At 39.9% G+C, this 26,689-nt stretch overlaps 1 protein-coding gene and 1 pseudogene across 4 annotated transcripts in view; both read right to left on the bottom strand.

Annotated features, from left to right (window-relative positions):
* PLPP4 (phospholipid phosphatase 4) overlaps positions 1-26,689 on the bottom strand; it is a 216,063-nt gene that overhangs the window by 33,990 nt on the left and 155,384 nt on the right. The window lies entirely within an intron of this gene.
* Positions 17,700-18,489, bottom strand: LOC110146810 (deoxyuridine 5'-triphosphate nucleotidohydrolase, mitochondrial-like; annotated as a pseudogene).

The following is a 26,689-nucleotide window of genomic DNA, read 5'->3' as shown; positions in this document are numbered from 1 at the left end:
AAAATACATTCTGTATGACTCCATTTAAGTTCAAAACCAGGCAAAACCAAGTAATACATTATTTAGGAATATGTGTGTGTGTGTGTGTGTATAAAACTATCTAGAAAAGCAAATAAATTAGTTTTAAAATTTCAAGACAGCAGCTAAAGTGTGAGTAAAAACAATAAGCCAGGATGTGGGGGCAAGGGTGACAGGGGGGTTAGACAGGATTTCTAAGACTATAGTTAGATTCTATAGTATAATTCCCAGTGGTGGGTACACCAGGGTCTGTTTTTCACTATTACTTAACATTTATTGATATTATTTAACAATAACAATAATATCTTTCTGTGTGTTTGCGTGTGTGTGTGCTCAGTCATGTCCAACTCTGTGTGATCCCACAGACTGTAGTCTGCCAGGCTCCTTTGACCATGGAATTTTCCAGGCAAGAATACTGGAGTGGGTTGCCATTTCCTTCTCCAGGGGATCTTCCTCATCCAGGGATTGAACCCGCGTCTCTTGCATCTCCTGCATTGGCAAGCGGATTCTTTACCAGTGTGACACCTGGGAAGCCTTAATAATATTACATAATATTATACAGATATCAATTATTGCAGATTATGTTTCATGTGTGATTTTGTACATGTCTTTCATGATTAAGTTATCCCTATAAAACAACAGCAGGATATCAAGAAATGTATACAGTCCAGGAGGAAATGCAAAATTAAAACCAGTCACAAAACTGTACTAGTCGCTGTAACAGAGACTATACAGCTATTCATTTGGTCATCAAGCAAGTCAGGCCGTTAAAAGAGGAACAAGTAAAATAAAAAAAATTTTTAAAAAAAGGGACAAGTTCAAGCACCCAACCCTGGTTTCCTTTCTCTGTGAAGCTTAACTGTAAAAGCGCCATGTTCCCAGGCAGGCACTCTGCATGCCAAGGCTACATGTGCTGGCTCTAGCAGCTCACTAGTGAACCTGAAGTCCTGGATTTGGTTTTAGGAGACGCTGAGTGTCATGATCACGCAGGCTATAAATTGCATTTTTATGACGACAGTGATTGTTTAACCAGAAAAACAGAAGCAATGCGCCTGAAGAAAAAACAACAAAGGAAGCCTACCCAAACATCACCTCATTATTCAAGTGCAATGAACTCCGACTAATACTTAATTACAAGAGGCGCGTGGAGGCTCTGAGCAGAATAAGACATGGCACTCTCCCGAGGCACTTGATTGATTTCTCAGATTACAAAATTCAAGCCACTGAGAATTCTGAAAACATTGATTTAGCAAGAGTGAGCCCAGGGAACACTCAAGGCTTCTAATGGGAATAAATACAGAATAAATGAAACTGGCCAGGCTGCCTGTTACAGATCTTATACCAGGATGGATTTCAAACTTCGCTGATATTTTATTGTTCTAATGTAGCTATTTCTTAAAGGGGAAAAGACAGACCTCATCCCTTTTACACCTGTTCAGTGCAACAAAGGCCTGTGGCTCTGTGCCATCTGTTGTGATGTTCTGCATGGTTTGCATAGCTCAGAAATATGCTAAGCCAGGACTTGGATTATTTGTTTTTCTATGAAAATTATTACCAAGGAAGCATGCCCCACACATATGAACATAAAATACTTTGGTTACCAAGTTTTCAAGGAAAGAAATAGCTTCTTCCTGCATGAATCATCAATGGGAGATTTCTTCACTAATATCTTGAATTAAATATCAGATAGAGTGATAGTTGGGCAAAAGCATTAGTCGCTCAGTCGTGTCCGACTCTTGGAGACCCCATGGACTGTAGCCCGCCAGGCTCTTCTGTCCATGGAATTCTCCAGGCAAGAATGCCAGAGTGGATTGCCATGCCACTTTCTTCAGATGGTTACGCAAAGTCACATCAAAATGCCTGGGTTTGAATCCTAGCTTCACTGCTTACTAGCTGTGACCTGGAGCAAGACACTTAACCCTCTGGGTCTCACCTGTAAAATGGGATTAATAAGAATATCTACCTCCTGAGTTTTTCCTGAGGACTAAATAAAATAATGCATGTAAAACATTTGGTGCGTGTCCAGAATACCGTAAAAGCTCAACAAACAGCTGTATAAAGTCAGTAGAAAGACTCAATGCTTAGTTCAAGATGTTCTACAGGAGACTGAATTTTCTCTGAGTCCCCACTATTGCAAATGGCAAGCTTACGTTTTATCCTCATGTCCATACCATTTGACATTCTGCTCATGCCATGTGAACACATCCTACATCTACAAACAGAAGCTTGGGCCAGAAATAGTTGAACAGTTCCCGTGTCCTCTGTGGTTACCCACATGAGAAAGAGAACAATTTCTCCCCAGGACAAAAGAGTCCTTCCCCAAGTGACCAAAAATTACTTCTAGGGATCTTTGTAAAAGCAGGGGTAGTAAGAAAGGTGCTGGAAGCCTGATGGCAGGGGAATATCCTCGTGTGTCTTTTAATAAAGGCTTGGGGCTTCCCTGGGGGCTGTGGTTAAGACTCTGCCTGCTAATGAAGAAGACATGGGTTTGATCCCTGGTTGGGGAGGATCCCACATGATGTGGAGCAATTAGGTCCACACACCACAACTACTGAATCTGAATGCCTAGAGCCTGGGCTTTGCAACAGGAGAAGCCACTACAATGAGAAGACTGTGCCCTGCAGCTAGAGAGCAGCTCCTACTTGATACAACTCGAGAAAAGCCCATGCAGCAATGAAGACCCAGCACAGCCAAAATAAATAAATTTTAAAAAATATTTTGTTGTTGTCGTTGTTTTTAAAACTTAAGGAAGCAATGAGATTCTGGAAGTTAAAGACTGAAGTATCTTCCATCAGTCTCTGGAAATAGTCACAGAAGAGGGTGTTATTTCCTCACAGGGCTCACCACATTCGTAAGGCAAGGACGGAAAAGGGCACCAGTCTGCAGAAACAACAGATCGGGGATAACTGCACCTCTAACTCGGTCTCCTGGTACACTGGGCCAGTGAGTCTCCTACAAGAATCCCTCCTTTACTGTCTTTACCATCTTACAAGACCTTGAGGAGAGATGCTGTCTTATTCATCTTTGTAGCCTCAACACTTAATTTAGTGTCTGGAATCCAGGAGGCAATCAATAAATGTCTCCTGTGTGAATTAAGAAGTCAATAACCTGCTGAGGGTCACTGCTGGAAGTGATAGGTATAGGACTCAAGATTCCATCCATCCATCTATCCATCTATCCATCCATTCAGGCAAATAGGTACTAAGTTAGTCAGACCTCTCAAGTCCCGTGCTTTCTCCACCTGCCACAGTGACACTCAGTGGGTCTTAATTTTAGTGAGTCATTTCCAAAGTCATACCTGAGAACTTTACCAGAGTGCTGTTTTGGAGTTTTGGTAGCTGGCTGAAAAAGCAACTAAAAAAGTACGGATGCCAACCTAATCAGGAGCGCTTGGTCTTATTTCTACCTAAAGTCTTCCTGGATGATTTGGATAAGAGATTGAAAAGGGAGGTGCCAAATAAAGTCCCTGTGATGCACACAAGAAGTCAAAGTGCTTTCTACCCAAGCAGCTCCACATGCCCTGGGTACAATGCAAAGACAATATAAAATCTGATTCAAACACTAAGGAAAAAGTCGATTGGGGCCAGCTCACCATTTGGAAGTTTCTGTATTATTCAAACCAGTCAATTCTAAATCAACCCTGAATATTCATTAGAAGGACTAATGCTGAAGCTCCAATACTTTGGGCACCTGATGAGAAAAGCCAACTCACTGGAAAAGACCCTGATGCTGAGAAAGATTGAAGGCAGGAGGAGAAGGGGATGACAGAGGATGAGATGGCTGGATGACATCATCGACTCAATGGACATGAGTTTGAGCAAACTCTGGGAGCTGGTGAAGGACTGGGAAACCTGGTGTGCTGCGGTCTATGGGGTCGCAAAGGGTCAGACATGACTGGGCAACTGCATAGCAACATTTTACTCCAGTCAACTACAGTGCAGAGTCAATTTTCTTTTCAATCTAACTATGAGAGTAAAGGTTGGATTTGGGTTTTCCCTTTTCTTCTCTACAGGCAAAGATCAATGCTTTGCTATTTGGGTTCTACTTGGTTTTGGTGTCCTGGGTTTGTTTTTGCCTTTCTAGAACTAATCTCATTCCTTTCCATCCCTCAGATTTGGCACTCAGTGTAACTACCAGCCTCTAGAAGGTTATCAACATTCCCAGAACTTCCAGAATATAGGTTTGAGGGTCCTATGCTGTCCAGAGGAGGCAGGCAGAGCTGTCTGCTAAGGATCTAGGGGTGTGTGGGTGCTGGGGACAGCAAGGGGAATGGTCAAGTCTGGGTCACAGCTCTGTCCACCACACTGGTCCTCTCAGACCTCTCTCTCTCCACCTCTGTGATTCTCAAGGAGTCTCACATACTCATAGGCATCAGGAGGCCCCAGGTACACAGCATCCAGGTTACTGTCAGGGACAGGCACCCTTGATAACAGAAAGTTACTTAGAGCAAGTCCACTCAAAACCAAGAGCAAGCTTTCATTTTAAAAACTGCAAAAAAAGCTTTTATTAAGATTCAACTCAAAAAAATTAAAACTCATAAAAATAAATTAATTTTATCTTACAGTTAATAAAATGTGAGTTATAATTGCAATTAAGCTAATTTTTAGAACAAGAGAAATAAAACTTCCATGATTTTTTATATGTGTGTGTTAGTTGCTCAGTCGTGTCTGATTCTTTGCAACCCCACAGACTGTAGCCCGCCAGGCTCCTCTGTCTATGGGATTCTCCAGGCAAGAATACTGGAGTGGCTTGCCATTTCCTCCTCCAGAGGATCTTCCCAACCCAGGGAATGAACCGTGGTCTCCTGCATTGCAGGCAGATTCTTTACCATTTGAGCTACAGGGAAGTCCCAGTTTTTTATATAATTAAAATAAAAACTGGTCTTCAGTTGCTAAGTCGTGTCCAGCACTTTGCAACCCCATGGACTGCAGGACGGGACTGCAGGACACCAGGTTTCCCTGTCCTGCAGCCATAAAATACAACATGCACCCCTCAAAATCACCAGGAAGATCTTTTTTGAACAAAAAGAGTAGCAGTATTCATTACTTTTTTCTCAACTACATCTCATAATTTGCTGACATTCATATCGGTCTCTTCTGAAGCAACTCTACTGGCCTCATTCTACTGCATTTGCCCCTTCCAGCTGTTAACTGGTCTCATTGTCTGACCTGGCAGCTCTGTAGCATCACTTTCACTGACTTCATGAAAGCCTGCATCTTTCTCAAGATGTGCAGTTTGACTTCATCACCACCTTGCAAAGTGTTTGTGTTGTACTGTCATATTAAAACACCCAATAATCAGTGAGAACTGAGCGAGAAGGAGGAAAGAAAAGGGACAGATGTTTGACAGCAGGTTAATTTGAGAGATGGTCAGTTCATTACTCTGCATTTCCTTTCATGGCATATTGACTTCACCTTTCCTGTGCAACTTCATAAACTTGGTAAAGAATCAGATAATAATGTAAATGCTGAGAACCCCAATGTCTGCACCCTTGTCAAATGCAGTGGAGCCTTGTCTACACCATATAAATAATCAGAAGAATTTTGTAGGTGGGAGCCCAGCTTCCTATACTGTAGCATTCAAAGACTTTTTCCTGTATCAATTCCATCAGCTCCAGCTTTTGTCACTCAGCTCCTTGAAGAGATCTGGAAATCAACACAGTCAATTCCTTTCCAACATGCCTTTGCAATCACTGATGCAAATCTACAGCTTTGAGGAAATGAAGCTCAGAGGTGAAAGCTGGTTGGTGTTTTGCAGTGCTGATATGGGTCATGGAGTTAGTCAGTTGACTAACTTTCTTCTAAAAAAAAAAGAAGGAAAAAGAAGCTGCAGCAGTCACTTATTAATTCAGTCAAAAAAAAAAAAAAAAAAAAAACCCGGCCAGACTGCTTTCCTGAGAATGAACACAGAAGTTTGTGCATTTGGAATGCAGGAAATGATAAAATTCCTAGACTTCCCAAGATACTCTTTGATAGTTAATGGTAATAGAATGCAGATAGAAAATGTCGAAGACCTACAATTAAACCAGATTTCAATTTTCTACTCAGAGAAGGGATGATGATGTATTGCCCTGATTTTGGCTTCATTGTTTCATCCATTAGATAAAGAAGCTGAAAGGTCACCTAACTTCTGTTATTGTTGTTCAGTTGCTTTATCAAGTCTGACTCTTTTGTGACCCCGTGGACTGTAGCTCGCAAGGCTCCTTCTGTCTATGGGATTTCCAAGGCAAGAACACTGGAGTGGGTTGCCATTTCTTTCTCCAGGGGATCTTCCCAACCCAGGGATTTGAACTCAGGTCTCCTGCATTGGCAGGCAAGTTCTTTACCACTGAGCTACGAGGGAAGCCCATCTAACTAGAGGCAGCCAAATAACCCAAGTTTAGAGAAAGGTGATTTTACTCCCTATGATAATATAAGTTTTTGTTGATAAATAAGAATTTAGTCTGCCAGGATTTTGAAAGAATATGTAGGCTTCATGAGACACACACACACTCAAAATACCACCACCTGGCATGATAAGGTTGAGAGTTTTATAATGAAGCCATTATTTCAACAAATATTTATTCAGTTCCTCCTATGTACCAGGTCAAGTGTTAATGTTCAGGTCTGAGATAATGAGACAAATTTGGTTCTTGGCCTTATGGAACCTAGAAATAGAAATAATGACAAACTACAAAAAGTGTTAGGAAAGGAATAAGCAGGCTTTTGGGAGAGTGTGGCTGATAAGGCCAGGGAGGGGGGCACCACCTTATGTATATCAGAAAGATAAGAAGTTAGATATGCAGGGCATTAGAGAGTATCCAAGGTAGAAAATGGGCTTTCCTGGTGCCTCAGACAGTAAAGAATCTGCCTGCATTGCAGACCCAGGTTCAATCCCTGAGTCAGAAAGATCCCCTGGAGAAGGGAATGGCAACCCACTCCAGTATTCTTACCTGGAAAATTTCATGGATAGGGGAGCCTGGCGGGCTACAGTCCCTGGAGTCGCAAAAGAGTTGGACACAACCGAGCGACCAACACTCACAAGGTAGAAAACAGCAACTGCAGCCTCAGAGAGGGAGAGATGGATACAAGCAAGGAACTGTCAAGTCGGTAGGCTGGCATGGAGCACAGCCGAGATGAAGCTAGAGGATTAGGCAGGGGCTAGATTTTTACAAGGCTTTGTGGAACATGAAAATCCACTTGACTTTTATTCCAAGAGTTGAAATTTTATGCTAAGACTTCTAAAGAGAAGAGTAGCAGAAAATCAATTCGTTGCTATGTGAAAGATCAAGAAGTGAAATAAAAGAAGGAAGACAGAATAGGAGCCCACTGGTCTGGAAAGCCATATCAGTGGACAACAACTGACCTCTGGTTATCTTGCTTTGTCACAGTGTCATTTCAAATGTCACTGAAATGGAATCACAGTCTACAACTTCTTATCTTTCAAGTTAAGATAAATGCTTTGTGAAAATCCTCATCAACTACTAAGTTGTTCTTAAATATCCTTGAGATTCACTAATAAATACGTAGACAGTATGTTGAAAATTTTTCTTTTTGGTTCAGTTTTTTTTTAATTGAGCTTAAATTTATACACAGTGAAATGTACAGATCACAAGTCCTGAAAAACACAGACATTCTTGGAAGCACTCCCTCCACCCCTGCAAAAGATAATGTTACAGCCTTTCCTAGTCAGTCCTACCCCTATCTACAACCCCTCCCCTGATCAGAACAATCACTCTGATTTCTACTCCATGGACTAGTTTTGCCAGTTCTTGAACCTCATATAAACAGAATGCTACAGTATATATTCTTTGGTGTCTGGCCTTCTCCTCTTATATGCTTTTGAGATTCATCTCTATTGTGACATGTATTTGTAATTTGTTCTATTTTGCTATCTATTCTCCTATTGATAAACATTTGAATTGATTCCAGTTTAGGTCTCTTGGAGGAGAAGGGGGTGACAGAGGATGAGATAGTTTGATGGCATCACCGACTCAATGGACATGAGTTTATGCAAACTCTGTGAGACAGTGAAGGATAAGGAAGCCTGGCATGCTGCAGTCCATGGGGTCCCAAAGGGTAGGAAACGATTGAGCAACTGAACAACAACAAAAGAAATAAAACTGCTAAAAACATCTGTACAAGTCCTCTTATGAATATGTGTTCTTCTGTTGGGTAAATACCTAGGAATGGACCTGCTGAATCATAGGGTAAGTATACGATTGATTTCATTAAAAAGACTCCCAACTTACAAAGTCATTATATCAATTTCTACTTCCATAAACAGCATATGAGAGTCCCACTCAAATCTACATATATCAACATTTGATGTTGTCTGTCTTTTTCAATTTAGCCATTAGTACATGGCTGTGAAGTGGTATCTTAATAGGGCTTTAATTTGTATTTCCCTAATGAACAATCACCTAACATCTTTTCATATGCTTACCAGTCATTCATATTATCTTCCTTTATGCAGTCTCTGTTTAGGTCTTTTGCCTACATTTTTATTAGATTGTCTTTCTGTTGCTTACCTGTAGGAGCTCTTTATATACTCTGGATGTGAATACATAAGTCTTTTGTGAGATATATGAATTACAAGTATTTCCTTTCAATAGGTGGCTTGCCCTGTTACTTTCATAATGATATATATCTTTGGCAAAGCAAAACTTTTAAATTTTAGTGAAGTTCCATTTATCTTTTTTTGTAATTGTTGGTGCTTTTATATTCCTTTTAAGAAGTCTCTGGGGCTTCCCTCGTGGCTCAGTAGTAAAGAATCTACCTGCCAATGCAGGAGAAATAGGTTCAATCCCTGGTCCAGGAAGATTCCTGGAGAAGGAAATGGCAACCCACTCTGGTATTCTTGCCTTGAAATTCCCATGGACAGAAGAGCCTGGCAGGATGCAGTCCATGGGGTCACAAAGGAGTCAGACACAACTTAGTACTGAACAACAACAAGAAGCAGTCTCTGACTATCTCAAAGTACCAAAGGCATCCTTCTATATTATCATCTTGATTTAAGTCTCAGTATATAATTTGTTTTGAGTTATTACATATAGTGTGAGATAGCTGTCAAGGTTAAATTTTTTCATAATTTTATTCAGGCTTTCTGGTCTATTGATTTTAAACTTTTACTTTTGCCACTGAAATGCCTTGGCACCTTTGTCAAAAAGTTTATTCCTATGTATTCATAAATTGATGCTACTGCAAATAGGACTTTTAAAATATGCATTTTCTATTATAATTGTTTCCTGTTACACAGAAATAAAACTGATTTTTATATTAACCTTTTATCCTATAACCTTCCAAAATTCAATTATTGATTCTAATATATTTTGTAGATTTCTTAGGATTTTCTAAATAAATAATCAAATTATTTAAATAAAATAAAAATTACTTCTTCTTTGCCTATTACTTTTTTTTTGCCTAATTGTACTGACCAAAACAACAATCACAATTTTTAATAGATAGTTTTATATTTTTACATAGATAAAATAATTAAATGAAAAATTATAGTAAATGGACATCCCTTTATGATGTTACCAATCATAAAAGGAAAGCTTTTGACCTTTAAGCATGAAGTTAGTAGTAGATTTTTCACAGACGCCTTTCATCAAACTGAAGAATTTCCATTTTATTTCTACTTTAATGAAAGAAGAATTTTTGAAAGTTATGGATGGCTGTTGTTTTTTCTATGTCTATTGATAATATGATTTTTTCCTGCATTTTGATAATTTAGTCAATAACAATGATTGATTTTTATTTTTAAATCAACTTTGTATCCTAGGATAAATTCCAATTCCTTCTTATTTATTACTGGACTTGACTTGAAATTTTATTAAAGAATTTTATGTCTATGTTCATGAGAGATATTTGGCCTATAATTTTTCTTCCTTGTAATGTCTTTGTCAGGTGTTATCAGAATTAGTCTATAACTTTATCTGTATAGTCTTACAGAACCAGTTGGGACATGTTCCCTTCTTTTCTACTTTCTTTTTTTTTTTTTAAGTTTTGTGTAAGATTGCTTCTCCTTAAATGTTTGATGAAAGATACCAGTGGAACTATCTGAGCCTGGAGATTTCTTTCTACAGAAGCATTCAATTACCAATGCGATTCCTATTTCATCTTTAAATCAGTCTTGGTGAGCAGTGGTTTGCAAAGAATTTGACCATTCTACATACACTGTTGAATTTATTGGCATAAACCTGTTCACAATATCCCCTTAATGTCCTTTTAATGTATTTAGAATCTATAGGAGTAGCTCATCTTTTTTTCCTGATATTGATAATGTGTGTGTTTTCTCTTTTTCCCTTGATTAGTCTTGCTGGAAGCTTATCAATTTTATTAACCTTAAAAATAACAATAAGGGCAAGTCCAATACCAGTTTCTCCCTCATAGCTAGAACTAGAAATTCATTATCCAAAAATTTTGGCATTCCAAACAACACTTGGCATCTAAATCAATCCCGCAAGTATAATACCAACCATCTTGGACCATATGTACCCAGTATCCTTAAGTTTAATAGAATGTGGCTAAAGCAAATTTTAAAATTAGCATATTTTAAAAGTTCAATGATACAATCCTCACAGTAACATTATGAAATATTATTGCATCCATTTGAAAGATGAGAAAACCAAAGCTTAGAAAAATTAAGCAATTACCAAGGTCATAAAAACTAGTTCGGATTCACAGTCATGTCCTTCTGATTCTAACAGTCATGAACTTTCCACTCAACCATGAAGTTTCCATGAACAAATGATTCAGGATCATATTATCAGCACGGAGCAGCCTGCCTTTAGAAAGGTATTGTCCTCATGAAACTGGCCTAAATGCAGCAGGAAAAAGGAAAGTAACAGGAAAAAAATGTCCCTTGGTTTTTTTTCACATGGCCAAGAAGCATCACATAGCACTGAATAAAATGTTACTGTTGATGAAAATTACAGAAAGCAATATTTTGACCAAATCTACATGAATGTAGTTTTTTTTTTAACTTATTGATGATCAATTATTTCCCTACTAGGTTTCTTCTCTAAATTGCCAATTGCTTATTTTTTAATAAAATTTTTAACCTTCACTTCAAAAATTATGATTGATGAGGCTGGGAAATGTCACTTACAAGATTATGCCATGCTATATTTAATAAAAAATCATGCCATTTCTGTTTATCTAATAATGGGTCCTCATAGAGCTATGCTTTCTCCTCTAATTCCTTGACATTTATTTCCTTAGTCAAGAAATACTAGAGTTCACAGAGATGTACTGCAGCCATGAAATTAAAAGACGCTTGCTCCTTGGGAGAAAGGTTATGACCAATGTAGACAACATATTAAAAAGCAGAGACGTTACTTTGCCAACAAAGGTCTGTCTCTTCAAAGCTATGGTTTTTCCAGTAGTTATGTATGGATTGGACTATAAAGAAAGCTGAATGCCAAAGAATTGATGCTTTTGAACTCTGATGTTGGAGAAGACTCCTGAGAGTCCCTTGGACAGCAAGGAGATCCAACCAGTCCATCCTAAAGGAAATCAGTCCTGAATATTCATTGGAAGGACTGATGTTGAAGCTGAAACCCCAATACTTTGGCCACCTGATGTGAAGAACTGACTCACTGCAAAAGACCCTGATGCTGGGAAAGATTGAAGGCAGGAGGAGAAGGGGATATTGGAGGAGGAGATGGTTAGATGGCATCACCAACTTGATGGACATAAGTTTGAGTAAACTCCAGGAGTTGGTGATGGACAGGGAGGGCTGGTGTGCTGCAATCTATGGGGTCGCAAAGAGTTGGACATGACTGAGCGACTGAACTGAACAGAACAGAGATGTATAGAACAGGCTTGTGGTGGTTGGAAAGAGCTGGAGCCTGCTAACCACACTGGCATCCACCCGGGCAGGAGACTCTGTGCCAGGCAGCAGTGAGGGTGCCAAGGTCACCTGGGCTCCACCCCTCCTCTGCCTCCACCATCTACAGGTAAGAACCAGTTCAATTCAGTTCAGTCACTCAGTCATGTCCGACTCTTTGCAACCCCATGGACTGCAGCATGCCAGGCTTCCCTGTCCATCACCAACTCCCGGAGTTTACTCAAACTCATGTCCATCAAGTCAGTGATGCCAACAGGTAAGGACAGTGCTGTCTGAACAGGGAAGACATACAGACTGCCTCTAGGGGAAGAAAAATTCAAGCCAAGTGAGTGTTACAGATACATGGAAGAATTTTTGAAGACTCTGGGACATGAAGACATCATTTACCAACAATCAGGGTAGTCTAGCAGTGGTGATTAGTTTAGTCGCTAAGTCATGTCCATTCGACTTTTGCGATCCCAGGGACTGTAGCCCATCAGGCTCCTCTGTCCACAGTATTTCTCAGGCAAGAGTATTGGAGTGGGTTGCCATTTCCTTCTCCAGGGGATCCTCCCAACTCAGGGATCAAACCCATATCTCTTGAACTGCAGATTTATTTTTTATTGACTGAGCCACCAGGGAATCCAATCAGGGGTCTAACTGTAATGTCGGGGATGAGATAAAGCATTGAGGACAGCCACATGGCAATGAGTTTTATGGTTATTGTTACCACATGAAAAGCTTTCACCAGTTAATTTCTCAGCAGCAATTGAGAAAAAAAGGGCACATATGGGCTGGATGCATGAAAGGAACTAAATATACTTTTACAAAGTCACAAGGCTTATACATTCCTGTATTGGGCAGAAGGCCTCCAAAGGCACCTCTTCTCTCCTTGGGGAGGTGGCCAGCTCCTCTGCAATGAACTTACATGGCTAGCCTGTGCTCTTGCAAACCCCATGTCATAAAGAGACTGAAGGAGGCTGGGTAGCAACCAGAGGTTCCCAGGTTGACTCTGACTGATTAGGACAACCATCCCAGCCCTACCCAGAGGCTTCCTTGCATCTCAAGCAACTGCCTCCCTAAATCACCCTATGCGCTTTGAGAACTGGGTGGTACTGCTGTACTTCCGCTTTAGCCACCATCCAATGAGGAAAACAAAGGATGACTTAGCGGACGATGACTTCCAATCCCGTGGTCTCAGGTCAGGCTGTGTCTCTGGTGGTTTGTATTTGGGCCCATGCTGGCTGACATTCTGGCTGACTGCACTCCAATATCGCTGCCACTGTGAACTTTGTAGATGTGGGTGCAACTGTTTACCAGCCTTCTAGGAAGTGAATCTCCAGCAGGCCTCCCACTTCTCAGTCTGCAGCCATCAGGCAACTGTGCCATGCTGTGGTCATTGATTTGGCCTGTCCATAAGCCTGGCTCAAGGGAGGCTCTTTGAAACACACACTGGTTTTTAAGAAGGATCTAAGTGGCATGCCATAATTCTTAAACACACAGGAGGCCATGATCAGAGAAATCTTTTTTTAACTTTTTACTTTTGTTTTAAAAAATTGTAAGACAGTGAGTTTCTGAAGTGTATAGATCTATTGTTAAGTCACTCAGTCATGCCTGACTCTTTGTGACCCCACGGACTGTAGCCTGCCAGGCTCTTCTGGCCATGAAATTTCCAAGCAAGAACACTGGAGTGGGTTACCATTTCCCTCTCTGGGGGATCTTCCTGATTCCAGGATTGAACTCGTGTACCCTGTATTGCAGGCGGATTCTTTACCACTGAGTCACCTGCGAACCCCAGATAGATCTGTACATAGAATCAAATTAATACCATAGGTGTAGACAGGAGAAACACTGCAAGAGGAGTATGTTGACTGAATATACTGCATGAATCTCACAGCAAAACACATGCCATGTAGGACATTATTAAGGACACAATAATCAAACACTCACCTTTCAGTAGGGAACTCAACTTGGTGCATCTATAGTCTGCTGTCGTACAATGTAAGAAACAAACACATTTGAATCAACACATCTTGGCCAGATTCTGTTTTGTTTTGCTCTTGCTTTTCCATTGCTGCCAAAGGGGACAGAGACCAGCGTCTTCTGACCTTTCCCAGAGTCAGAGCTCAAGGGGGAATGGGCACTAAATCATCACATTTAATTTTCCCCACACCTTGAAAGGTAGGGATTAGAAATCCCATTTTACAGACAAGTAAACTGAGGCAGAAACTCATGCAGCAACTTGCCCAAGATCACGTCATTTCAAAGTAATGGAGCCAGGCCAAACTCAGGTCTGTCTGAATCTGAAAATAATTCTTCTGTTTCTATCATAACTAATACTAAAGTGTTCTTAAGTATGAAATTTTTTATGTAGAGAAGTCAAATGATTACAAAAGCAAATTTATCATTTTTTACCCCATGAGAGGTCTTAAAATGGCATTCTTTTGACACCTAGCAATGGGTAGTTATGGACATATAAAAAAAAATAAATGAATGCTCTAATCGAATAAGTGGTTAGACCAGAAATCCACAGGTCTTAACTTATCTAAGTGCCCTGGCTCTCTTCTCCACAGGCACCAAGACGACGGGTGGGGATGCTTGGGGTTCTTCTGGTGAGAAATATTCTCATGCACTCCTCCTTCGGAATTGTGCCAGACACCTCTGATTATGTAAGAGACACTACTTAATAATTACGTATTAGGTCCTTTCCTTAATTGTATATGTAAGGCTTGTAATTAAATGTCTATTTGAATAGTAATTTGTTTAATGTCCACTGCTGTCCATCAGGGATGCCAAGAATGTTTGTTCAGAATACTCACTGCCCAAGGGCTCCCACCTGATAAAGGACACCTGCTTTCTGCTGATGATGCTTCATACCCGGGACCGCATGATGCTTCATACCTGGGACTACATCTGCGGGGAGCAAGAGATACCTTATCCTAATGGGCTTAAGACATCATATGTCTCGCTGAGGCCATGCTCTGTAAAGGCTGCTAGGACGGGATTGGTGTCTGCCTCCTCTCACACAGACCTGGCACATAGAAGGTCTCCATGAAACACGGGTTGAATAAATGGCTGAATCACTAAAGAAATGCAAAAATGAATACTTTCTGCAATACTTACAGGGTATTTGGAGTTCTACCTAAGCTATTGTGACAAAGGCCAGATCATGAAATATGGGGCAGCTTCTCACTTGTTTTTCTTTTTTTTTTTCGGTCACGTCATACAGCATGTGGAATCTTAGTTCCCTGACCAGAGATCGAACTGGCACCCCCCTGCATTCCTGCATTGGAAGCACGGAGTCTTAACCACTGAACCTCCAGGGAAGTCCCTCTGAATTTTATAGCTAAATCCTAACAACAGGAGGAGACAATCCTCTGAACATAAGACCAAGTAATGAGGAGACACAGGCAGTTCTTTACTGGGCTCCCTGGATCTACGCAGCCAGCAAATGCCAGTCACTTTTCTTCTTTTCCAGAAGGGAGTAATTTTGAAAGAAAATAAATGGATTTTTGCCTTATTTGTAAGCTGTGGTAAAGAATACCCAGGCCATACCATGTTCATGGATTGGAAGAATCAATATTGTCAAAATGACTATACTACCCAAAGCAATCTATAGATTCAATGCAATCCCTATCAAGCTACCAACAGTATTTTTCACAGAACTAGAACAAATAATTTCACAATTTGTATGGAAATACAAAAAACCTCGAATAGCCAAAGTAATCTTGAGAAAGAAGAATGGAACTGGAGGAATCAACCTGCCTGACTTCAGGCTCTACTACAAAGCCACAGTCATCAAGACAGTATGGTACTGGCACAAAGACAGAAATATAGATCAATGGAACAGAATAGAAAGCCCAGAGATAAATCCATGAACCTATGGACACCTTATCTTCAACAAAGGAGGCAAGGATATACAATGGAAAAAAGACAACCTCTTTAACAAGTGGTGCTGGGAAAACTGGTCAACCACTTGTAAAAGAATGAAGCTAGAACACTTTCTAACACCATACACAAAAACAAACTCAAAATGGATTAAAGATCTAAATGTAAGACCAGAAACTATCAAACTCCTAGAGGAGAACATAGGCAAAACACTCTCCAACATAAATCACAGCAGGATCCTCTATGACCCACCTCCAAGAATATTGGAAATAAAAGCAAAAATAAACAAATGGGACCTAATGAAACTTAAAAGCTTTTGCACAACAAAGGAAACTATAAGCAAGGTGAAAAGACAGCCCTCAGATTGGGAGAAAATAATAGCAAACGAAGCAACAGACAAAGGATTAATCTCAAAAATATACAAGCAACTCCTGCACCTCAATTCCAGAAAAATAAATGACCCAATCAAAAAATGGGCCAAAGAACTAAACAGACATTTCTCCAAAGAAGACACACAGATGGCTAACAAACACATGAAAAGATGCTCAACATCACTCATCATCAGAGAAATGCAAATCAAAACCACAATGAGGTACCATTACACTCCAGTCAGGATGGCTGCTATCCAAAAGTCTACAAGCAATAAATGCTGGAGAGGGTGTGGAGAAAAGGGAACCCTCTTACACTGTTGGTGGGAATGCAAACTAGTACAGCCACTATGGAGAACAGTGTGGAGATTTCTTAAAAAACTGGACATAGAACTGCCATATGACCCAGCAATCCCACTTCTGGGCATACACACCGAGGAGACCAGATCTGAAAGAGACACGTGCACCCCAATGTTCATCGCAGCACTGCTTATCATAGCCAGAACATGGAAGCAATCTAGATGCCCATCAGCAGATGAATGGATAAGGAAGCTGTGGTACATACACACCATGGAATATTACTCAGCCATTAAAAAGAATTCATTTGAATCAGTTCTAATGAGATGGATGAAACTGAGCCTATTATACAGAGTGAAGTAAGCCAGAAAGATAAAGACCATTATAGCATACTAACACATATATATGGAATTTAGAAAGATGGTATCGATAACCCTATATGCAAAACAGAAAAAGAGACACAGATGTACAGAACAGACTTTTGGACTCTGTGGGAGAAGGCAAGGGTGGGATGTTTCGAGAGAACAGCATCGAAACATGTATATTATCTAGGGTGAAACAGATCACTAGCCCAGGTTGGATGCATGAAACAAGTGCTCGGGGCTGGTGCACTGGGAAGACTCAAAGGGAATGGGTAGAGACGGAAGTGGGAGGGGGGGATCGGGATGGGGAATACATGTAAATCCATGGCTGATTCATGTCAATGTATGACAAAAACCACTACAATATTGTAAAGTAATTAGCCTCCAACTAATAAAAATAAATGGAAGAAAAAAAAAAAGAATACCCAGGCCAGAAACCTGAACATTTGATCAAAAGGCCATATTAGTGAAGGACAAAAATATGAGCCATATATATATATGTGTGTGTATATATATATATTGTTGTTAACAAATTTACTAATCACCATGGGATCTGAAGTCTGTCGAGTTTCCCCTAGCCTCTAGCTGGTAAATGAACCATAGAGAAAGCAACGTGTTTTTCATCCCTTCCTCCCCTTCCTTCCTTGCTTTTGATGAAAAACTGTAGGGATTCTTATGGCCAGGAAAACTGAGGGAGATAATCCTATGAGAGAAAACCAACTGAAATTGAATTCATTTATTGGCAGAAATAAGCACAAAGACACTCCCAAATAAATTTTAACTTCTGAATATGTTTGCTTACAAAAACAAGCAAAGACTCAGGAAGGCCAAAGCTCTGGAGTCAAGAAGCTCATTGGTCTCTCCTCCCAGGAGTCCCCAGTTCCCAGCCCCCAGGCCCCACTCCAGGCTTCCAGGCAGAAAGGACCCTCACCCACAGTGTCATCTGGGTCTCTGCAGGCATTAGCAGGATTAACCAGCTCGGCTGGAGGAGTCAGAGAGAGGATCTAGTCACAAAGGACCTACTGGGTGCTCAGCACAGTACCAAGTGGCTTCACAGCCTTTATCCCTTTCAATATTCATCACATCTTTGGGAGGTTTTTTTTTTTTCCTTTTTCACTTTAAGCAAAGCCTAGATTTTCAAGGCAAAACTACATTTTTTTTTTTCACTTCTGTTCTTGGCATAAATTTTAACTATTTCCAGTAGAACCAAAACCTCCTGAACCCCTTTCACTGTCATCTAAAGCTTGAACTTCCTCAATTTCTGGTTAAAATATCCATTCACAAATAAGTTGTGCAATTCGATCACCCTTTTTGACTTCAAACTTTTCTTTGCCAAAACTAAACAGAACAACACTAACATCTCTATAATCTTCATCTCTGACACTTCATCTATGACACTCCTACTTCTTATGAAATGTTTTGCCAAGTCAGAATGTGGAGCTTCTCTCCCATAGCACCCAGAAAGAAGAGCTATCTGAATGTTGGTTTTCAGAAGGACTTGTTCCATCGGTGGTATTGTGTAATCACGGACCCTGTACAGGTCATAGGCCGAGGCACACACGGACCCCATGGTTGGGGCAGTGGTGTGCTCCCAGAGCTGGAGAAAGCAGAGCCTCATGCCTTCCTCCTCCATAACCAGGGGTCACCCGCTGGGGGAGATGACTTGAGTCTCTTGAGAGCTGGGCAAGGGGGGCAGAACATGAGCACGAGAGGGAGCAGGGGAAACAACAGTCTTTGGGAGGTATTTTTAAACCCTCTTTCAAAACTGATGACAGAGGCTGAAAAAGTATTCCATCATTCAAATGAGTTCTGAAACCTCATCTCAACTATATCCCTTCATCCCTTAAAAGTGAAAGGGAAGACTGAAAAGTCGTGTTTGCCGTGAAATGACATTGCTGATTAGAAGGAGAGCTGACCACATTATTCTAACAGCTCGGGTCCCTTTCTTACTCTAGACAAAGGAAGGCAGGGGAGCTCTGAAAACTCAGTGTTGGTGGTGAATTTGGGGTCCTTGACACAGTTGTGGAGCATAAATGTAGCTTCAGCTGAGTCTTTATTCAATTACGTTAACAAATCAATTATTTCAATAAATATTTGGGGGCACCTATAGTGAGCTATTCACTATGCAGGCCCTGAGAATATCTCAGTTCTGGGGATAATCAAGTCTCTGCTCTCATGGAGTAGATGCAGATTAAAAACAAACAAACAAACAGGTAAACAACCTGGATAATTACAGACTCAACTATGTGCTATGACAAGAATGATAAGAGTGTCAGAGTATTCAGGGTGGTTTTCCTGAACAAAGCCACCTTCAGGCTGAAACTCAAGAATAAGCGGGAGCTAGCCATGGTGATACCTTGGTCTGGGTGCCCTCAGGATGAGACCCTGAGATGGATTCGAGTGCAAGTAGCTGCCTAGGAAGATGATCCCAGTTAACATTGGTGGAGAGTGAGACAGGGATGGGCAGGAAGCCAAGAAAGCATACGACATCAAACAAGTTATTCTGTGGGCAGCAAAAGCTCAATCCCACTGGGGAACTCTGGGAGACAGTGTAAAATACACAACTGAGACCTATCCCACCTAAGGGACAAGGAAGCTGGGGTATTTATACACCACCCCCCGGAAATCACTGGCCGAGGGCTACTCCAGAGAACAGGGTAAGCATTCACCCCCTATGTGCCCAGTCTGTCCTGAGCACAGACAGAGAGGGTTCTGGCAGCCAGCAGAAGTCTCAGAGAGAGAAGCAGGTGTTGGTAGTTGGAAATCAATGTGCAGGACATAGTAAGTGCTAAAGAAATATGAGTGGGTTCTGATAGCATTTGAGAGCTGTGGGAGAAGGGTAAGTTCAAAGCCAAGGAAGAAACAAACAAGAATGTCTCATGTTGAGGGGGCTGTCAAGAGCTGGGCTCTTAAATCAAGAGTCTGGGTTAAAGTCAAATGATTTGGGTACAAATGCCAGTTTTGGGACACATTGGCTGTGTGACATTGGGAAAAATGATTATCTTCTCTCAGCCTCAGTTTCCTCATCTGGATAAGAAAACTAATGAGTTCTGACCTCACAGGTATGCTGTGAAGATTCAATGGGAGAAGTCCTTTATAGTCACTAACACAATCCCTGACATGCTTGACATGATTGATAAATGATATCCTTTCACATTATCATCAAAAGGATGGAGTTCCTGGAATGTAGGAAGTAGGGGTTTGGGGGAGGGGAGCAGGACATGAGGGGAAGAGGCAACAGGGGTCAGATCATGCAAGGTCTGAAGACTCTGGATTATCCCTGAGATGTGCTGGAAGTCACTGAAGAGTTTGAAGCTATATAGTCACCTGATATCATCATTCTAGAATGTCCTACTTGTCAAAGGACCTCCCTGGTGGCTCAGTGGTAAAGAATCTGCCTGCCAAGCAGGAGACAAGGATTCGATCCCTGAGTCGGAAAGATTAACTAAAGAAGGAAATGGCAACCCACTCCATATTCTTGCCTGGGAAATCCCATGGACAGGGGAGCCTGGTGGACTACAGTCCATGGAGTTGCAAAGAGCTGGACACAACTTAGCGACTAAACAACAACTCTTTAAAGGCTTGAAATGCTTTTTATACTTCTGTATCCCATTGCTAACTCTACTGCTCGCATAAAAGGAAGGTGCTATTTAGCAGTAATTAGCAGACTCCAGAGGCAGAGGGGTGGAAAGAAGCATTGGCTTGAAGCACCTAACAACTGCACACACTTGGCTGTGGAATGATCTGCTTCCTTTGCCTTCAGCAGACTTAACTTCCTAATTAAGTTGGCTCCAGCCAACATTCAAATGACTTTGCATTTTCCAAGTAGATGCCAAAAGAGGCCAGAGAGACAGCCCCCAGAGCCAGTGGGAGAAATAAGGAAGCAGGTCTGGAATGAAATACATGCTGTGGAGACCCTCATGGGAATAACTTATGTACATACATGAGTTCTATCCAAAAGGAAAAAGAAATCACTCTGGTTCTAAGGATATGCACACTAGATATGAATCTGAGAAAACACAAAGAAAGGACTCGGTGTGGTTCTAAAGCCAGAAGATAATGTTTCCATGGCAGGTGCCCAGATGAGGCTGGGACTGGGACAGTTTCCAAAGAATGGGATTGTAGAACAATATTATCTTATATTTATCTACCTATGTCCCTTCCTTCTTTCCATCTATCTATATCCCAAAAGATGTCCACTGCAGAAGACATGTGGTTATCTGAATTTTTATTTTTAGAACATATCTAACATCTTGAATAATCTCTGGGCCCAAATTTGGAATACTGAGTTAAAAGTCAATGATTTGAAACAGTGATAAAAGAAACACCCACACAAACTAGCTGCCTATCCAATAATTCTTCCCTTATAATTCAAGTCCATTCTGCCATCACGGGCCAAGAACAAGATCTCTGATGAGCCCAGGGCCCTCATATCCACAAGAAGTCATTACATGCAATGGGAGAGAGAATGGAGAGCAGAGGACATTTCATAATGATTAAGGAAAGGGTGGGACAACAAAAATAAATAGCAATCATAAATGTGTGAGTGCCTATAGAAAGAGCTCCAAAACACATGAAGCAAAACCAGCAAAACAAAAAGGAGAAACAGGCAAAATTTATAATCATAGAGAACACTATCAAACTCTCAACTGATGACAATAGACAAAGAAAAAGAATGAGAAATCTCCGAACAACAACATCTTTATCAGCACATGTGGAATGCCACACCCAACAAATTCACAATATGTTTTTGGGTGTGAATGAAATAGCCACCAAGATAAAGAATATGCTAGGCAATAAAACAAATCTCCATAAATTTCAAAAGACTGAAATTTTCATGAGTATGTTTTCCAGTCACAATAAAACTAAGTTAACAATTCATTACATTAAAATAGCTGGGAAAGTCTCCAATATTTGGAAATTTAAAAATTCACTTCTGAATAACACATAGATCAAAGAAGAAAGCACAGGGATGTTAGAAAATATTTTAAATATAATAACAATAAAAATACAATAGAACAAATTTTGTGGGGTAAAGCTAAAATAGAGACATTTATAGCTTTAAATGCTTACATTAGAAAGGAAAAAAAATCTTTAAACAATTGTTATTTAAATTTCCAACTTAAGCTAGAAAGGTATGCGCAAATTAAACACAAATTAAAAGGAAGGAAATGATGATAAGAACCAAAATTAACAAAGCAGAAAAGACATAAAAATAGACAAAATAAAGACAAAAGTAGGTCTTTTGAAAAGTTTAATAAAATTGATAAACTGCAAGTAAAGTTAATCAAGGAAAAAAAGGATAGGAAAAAAATTACTATATCAGAAATGGAAGAAGGCCTAGCACCACCAATCTTAACAGACACAAAAAGTCAATAAGATAATATTATGAACGCCTTTATGTTAACAAACAACAGTCTAGATAAATGTACAAATTACTTTATTTTTTTTTTTCATTTATTTCTATTAGTTGGAGGCTAATTACTTTACAATATTGTAGTGGGTTTTCTCATACATTGACATGAATCAGCCATGGATTTACATGTATTCCCCATCCCGATCCCCGCTCCCACCTCCCTCTCTACCCATTCCCTTTGAGTCTTCCCAGTGCACCAGGCCCGAGCACTTGTCTCATGCATCCAACCTGGGCTGGTGATCTGTTTCACCCTAGATAATATACATGTTTCAATGCTGTTCTCTCGAAACATCCCACCCTCACCTTCTCCCACAGAGTCCAAAAGTCTGTTCTGTACATCTGTGTCTCTTTTTCTGTTTTGCATATAGGGTTATCATTAGCATCTTTCTAAATTCCATATATATGTGTTAGTATGCTGTAATGGTCTTTATCTTTCTGGCTTACTTCGCTCTGTATAATGGGCTCAGTTTCATCCATCTCATTAGAACTGATTCAAATGAATTCTTTTTAATAGCTGAGTAATATTCCATGGTGTTTATGTACCACAGCTTCCTTATCCATTCGTCTGCTGATGGGCATCGAGGTTGCTTCCATATTCTGGCTATGATAAACAGTGCTGCGATGAACATTGGGGTGCATGTGTCTCTTTCAGATCTGGTTTCCTTGGTGTGTATGCCCAGAAGTGGGATTGCTGGGTCATATGGCAGTTCTATGTCCAGTTTTTTAAGAAATCTCCACACTGTTCTCCATAGTGGCTGTACTAGTTTGCATTCCCACCAACAGTGTAAGAGGGTTCCCTTTTCTCCACACCCTCTCCAGCATTTATTGCTTGTAGACTTTTGGATAGCAGCCATCCTGACTGGAGTGTAATGGTACCTCATTGTGGTTTTGATTTGCATTTCTCTGATGATGAGTGATGTTGAGCATCTTTTCATGTGTTTGTTAGCCATCTGTGTGTCTTCTTTGGAGAAATGTCTGTTTAGTTCTTTGGCCCATTTTTTGATTGGGTCATTTATTTTTCTGGAATTGAGGTGCAGGAGTTGCTTGTATACTTTTGAGATTAATCCTTTGTCTGTTGCTTCGTTTGCTATTATTTTCTCCCAATCTGAGGGCTGTCTTTTCACCTTGCTTATAGTTTCCTTTGTTGTGCAAAAGCTTTTAAGTTTCATTAGGTCCCATTTGTTTATTTTTGCTTTTATTTCCAATATTCTTGGAGGTGGGTCATAGAGGATCCTGCTGTGATTTATGTTGGAGAGTGTTTTGCCTATGTTCTCCTCTAGGAGTTTGATAGTTTCTGGTCTTACATTTAGATCTTTAATCCATTTTGAGTTTGTTTTTGTGTATGGTGTTAGAAAGTGTTCTAGCTTCATTCTTTTACAAGTGGTTGACCAGTTTTCCCAGCACCACTTGTTAAAGAGGTTGTCTTTTTTCCATTGCATATCCTTGCCTCCTTTGTTGAAGATAAGGTGTCCATAGGTTCATGGATTTATCTCTGGGCTTTCTGTTCTGTTCCATTGATCTATATTTCTGTCTTTGTGCCAGTACCATACTGTCTTGATGACTGTGGCTTTGTAGTAGAGCCTGAAGTCAGGCAGGTTGATTCCTCCAGTTCCATTCTTCTTTCTCAAGATTACTTTGGCTATTCGAGGTTTTTTGTATTTCCATACAAATTGTGAAATTATTTGTTCTAGTTCTGTGAAAAATACCGTTGGTAGCTTGATAGGGATTGCATTGAATCTATAGATTGCTTTGGGTAGAATAGCCATTTTGACAATATTGATTCTTCCAATCCATGAACGCGGTATGTTTCTCCATCTGTCTGTGTCCTCTTTGATTTCTTTCATCAGTGTTTTATAGTTTTCTATGTATAGGTCTTTTGTTTCTTTAGGTAGATATACTCCTAAGTATTTTATTCTTTTTGTTGCAATGGTGAATGGTATTGTTTCCTTAATTTCTCTTTCTGTTTTATCATTGTTAGTGTATAGGAATGCAAGAGATTTCTGTGTGTTAATTTTATATCCTGCAACTTTACTATATTTGTTGATTAGCTCTAGTAATTTTCTGGTAGAGTCTTTAGGGTTTTCTATGTAGAGGATCATGTCATCTGCAAACAGCGAGAGTTTCACTACTTCTTTTCCTATCTGGATTCCTTTTACTTCTTTTTCTGCCCTGATTGCTGTGGCCAAAACTTCCAAAACTATGTTGAATAGTAGTGGTGAGAGTGGGCACCCTTGTCTTGTTCCTGATTTTAGGGGAAATGTTTTCAATTTTTCACCATTGAGGATAATGCTTGCTGTGGGTTTGTCATATATAGCTTTTATTATGTTGAGGTATGTTCCTTCTATGCCTGCTTTCTGGAGAGTTTTAATCATAAATGGGTGTTGAATTTTGTCAAAGGCTTTCTCTGCATCTATTGAGATAACCATATGGTTTTTATCTTTCAATTTGTTAATGTGGTGTATTACACTGACTGATTTTTGGATATTAAAGAATCCTTGCATTCCTGGGATAAAGCCCACTTGGTCATGGTATATGATTTTTTTAATATGTTGTTGGATTCTGTTTGCTATAATTTTGTTAAGGATTTTTGCTTCTATGTTCATCAGTGATATTGGCCTGTAGTTTTCTTTTTTTGTGGCGTCTTTGTCTAGTTTTGGAATTAGGGTGATGGTGGCCTCATAGAATGAGTTTGGAAGTTTACTTTCTTCTGCAATTTTCTTACAAATTACTTTAAAATCACAATTTATCAAAAGTGTCATAAGGGAGTTTCACTTCCACGTTGGCATATGAGAAGCTCTGGGGACCCTACTCCCAAGCGCAACAGCAAAAAATTACTAAAAATATAATCAAGTCTCTGGAAGTGATCATAAGAGCATACAGCAAATGAAGAAATATTCATTTAAGAAGACACTAAAACTCAGTAGGGACAGTGAAAATCTCTGACATCTGAACCTCGATCCATTCTTGCTCCTTCCCTCCCAGCCTAGAGTGAAGGAAGGTCCATCCCAGATGGATATGGCCCAGAACACAGGGCTCCCCTTCCCTCTTCTCACAGCTCCTAGTCGAGGGCAATGGTATCGTGCTGGGAGAGACAGGCTGTTGGTATTCATCACCCTGAAGATCAGAAGCTACTGTGCTCCCCTCCTTCCAGTGGCCAAGTCCTAGGCATGAGCATCACTCAGAAGGAACCTGCCATTGTCCCCGCCTTCAGCTCCAGAGGCAAGGTTCAGGAAGACACATCTTAAAACAGAGAACTCCGGAGCTCTTCTCAAAGGAACTGAGTTTATTTGAACATGGTAAAGTTCAAGCCTAAGGGCGCACTCAGAAACACTAGAGGTTGTGATAAAAAGCAATTAAGAGGAAAACGGGAGCTTCACTAGAGATGTGAACTAAATAATACATGTTAACTCTTCTTTTCAAATTCTGTTGATTGAGTGTGATCCCAATTATAATGCCAGAAGACTTTCTTATGAAAATTCATAAACTGATTCCACAGCATATATTTTGGAAAAGTAAAGAACCTATAACTGCCAAAGTAACCTTGAGGGAAAAAAAGAAACAAAGATGAAAGATTCCAGCTGCCTGACTTCAACAGACCTAACATAAAGCTACAGTAATCAATACAGTGCAGTTCTAGAAAAAGGATAGGCAGACAGATTAATGACCATTATAGAGAGTACAGAAATAGAACCACACTTCTATGGTCTATTAAGTTCTGCAAAGGCACTAAAGCTACTTGATGGTGAAGGGAAAAATCTTTTCAATAAATGGTGCTAAAAATGGATATAGATGCAAAAAATATTAACTTTTAAACACTGTCTCACACAATGAACAAAAATCAACTTGGTTTTAAATATAAAACCAAAACCATAAAGCTTTTGAAGAAAACATATGAAGACAGGTTTATAACTGGAAGGTGGGAAAGATTTCTTACATAGAAAGCAGAAAGCAATAACCACAAATGAAAAAAGTGACAAGTAAGATTCAACCAAAATTTAAAACTACTACTCATCAACAGATACCATTAAGGAAATGAATAGGCAAGCCACTGATGGGAGAACATATTCACAAAGCATTTATTTGACACAAGGCTTCTAAACAGAATAGGAAGAAACATCACCAGTTAATCATAAATAAACAAAAATAATTAATGGAAAAAGGATTTGAACAGACACTGCACCAAGGAAAATATGTGAACAGCCAATAGGCAAATGAAAATGTCAGTGACATCATTAGTATTAGAGAACTACAATGAGACACTGCACATACCCACCAAAATGACTAAACAAACAAAAAAGACCAGTAACAGCAAATGTTGGTGAAGACCCAGTGTACCTGAAATTTTCATACATTGCCAGGGGGAATGTAAACTAGCACAAGCATTTTGTGAAAATATCTGGCAGTTTCTTCTAATGTTAAACATATCCTAATGTTTTTACGCTAGCAATATCACTCATAGATATTTAGCCAAGATAAATGTTGGCACAGTTCATTAAAAGAACTGCACACAAATGTTCATAGCAGCTTAA

The sequence above is a fragment of the Odocoileus virginianus genome, chromosome 7, assembly GCF_023699985.2.
Source record: "Odocoileus virginianus isolate 20LAN1187 ecotype Illinois chromosome 7, Ovbor_1.2, whole genome shotgun sequence".
NCBI classification, from domain to species: Eukaryota; Metazoa; Chordata; class Mammalia; order Artiodactyla; family Cervidae; genus Odocoileus; species Odocoileus virginianus.
Note: the sequence above shows the minus strand (reverse complement) of the source record. Positions and strands in the feature narration are given on the sequence as shown.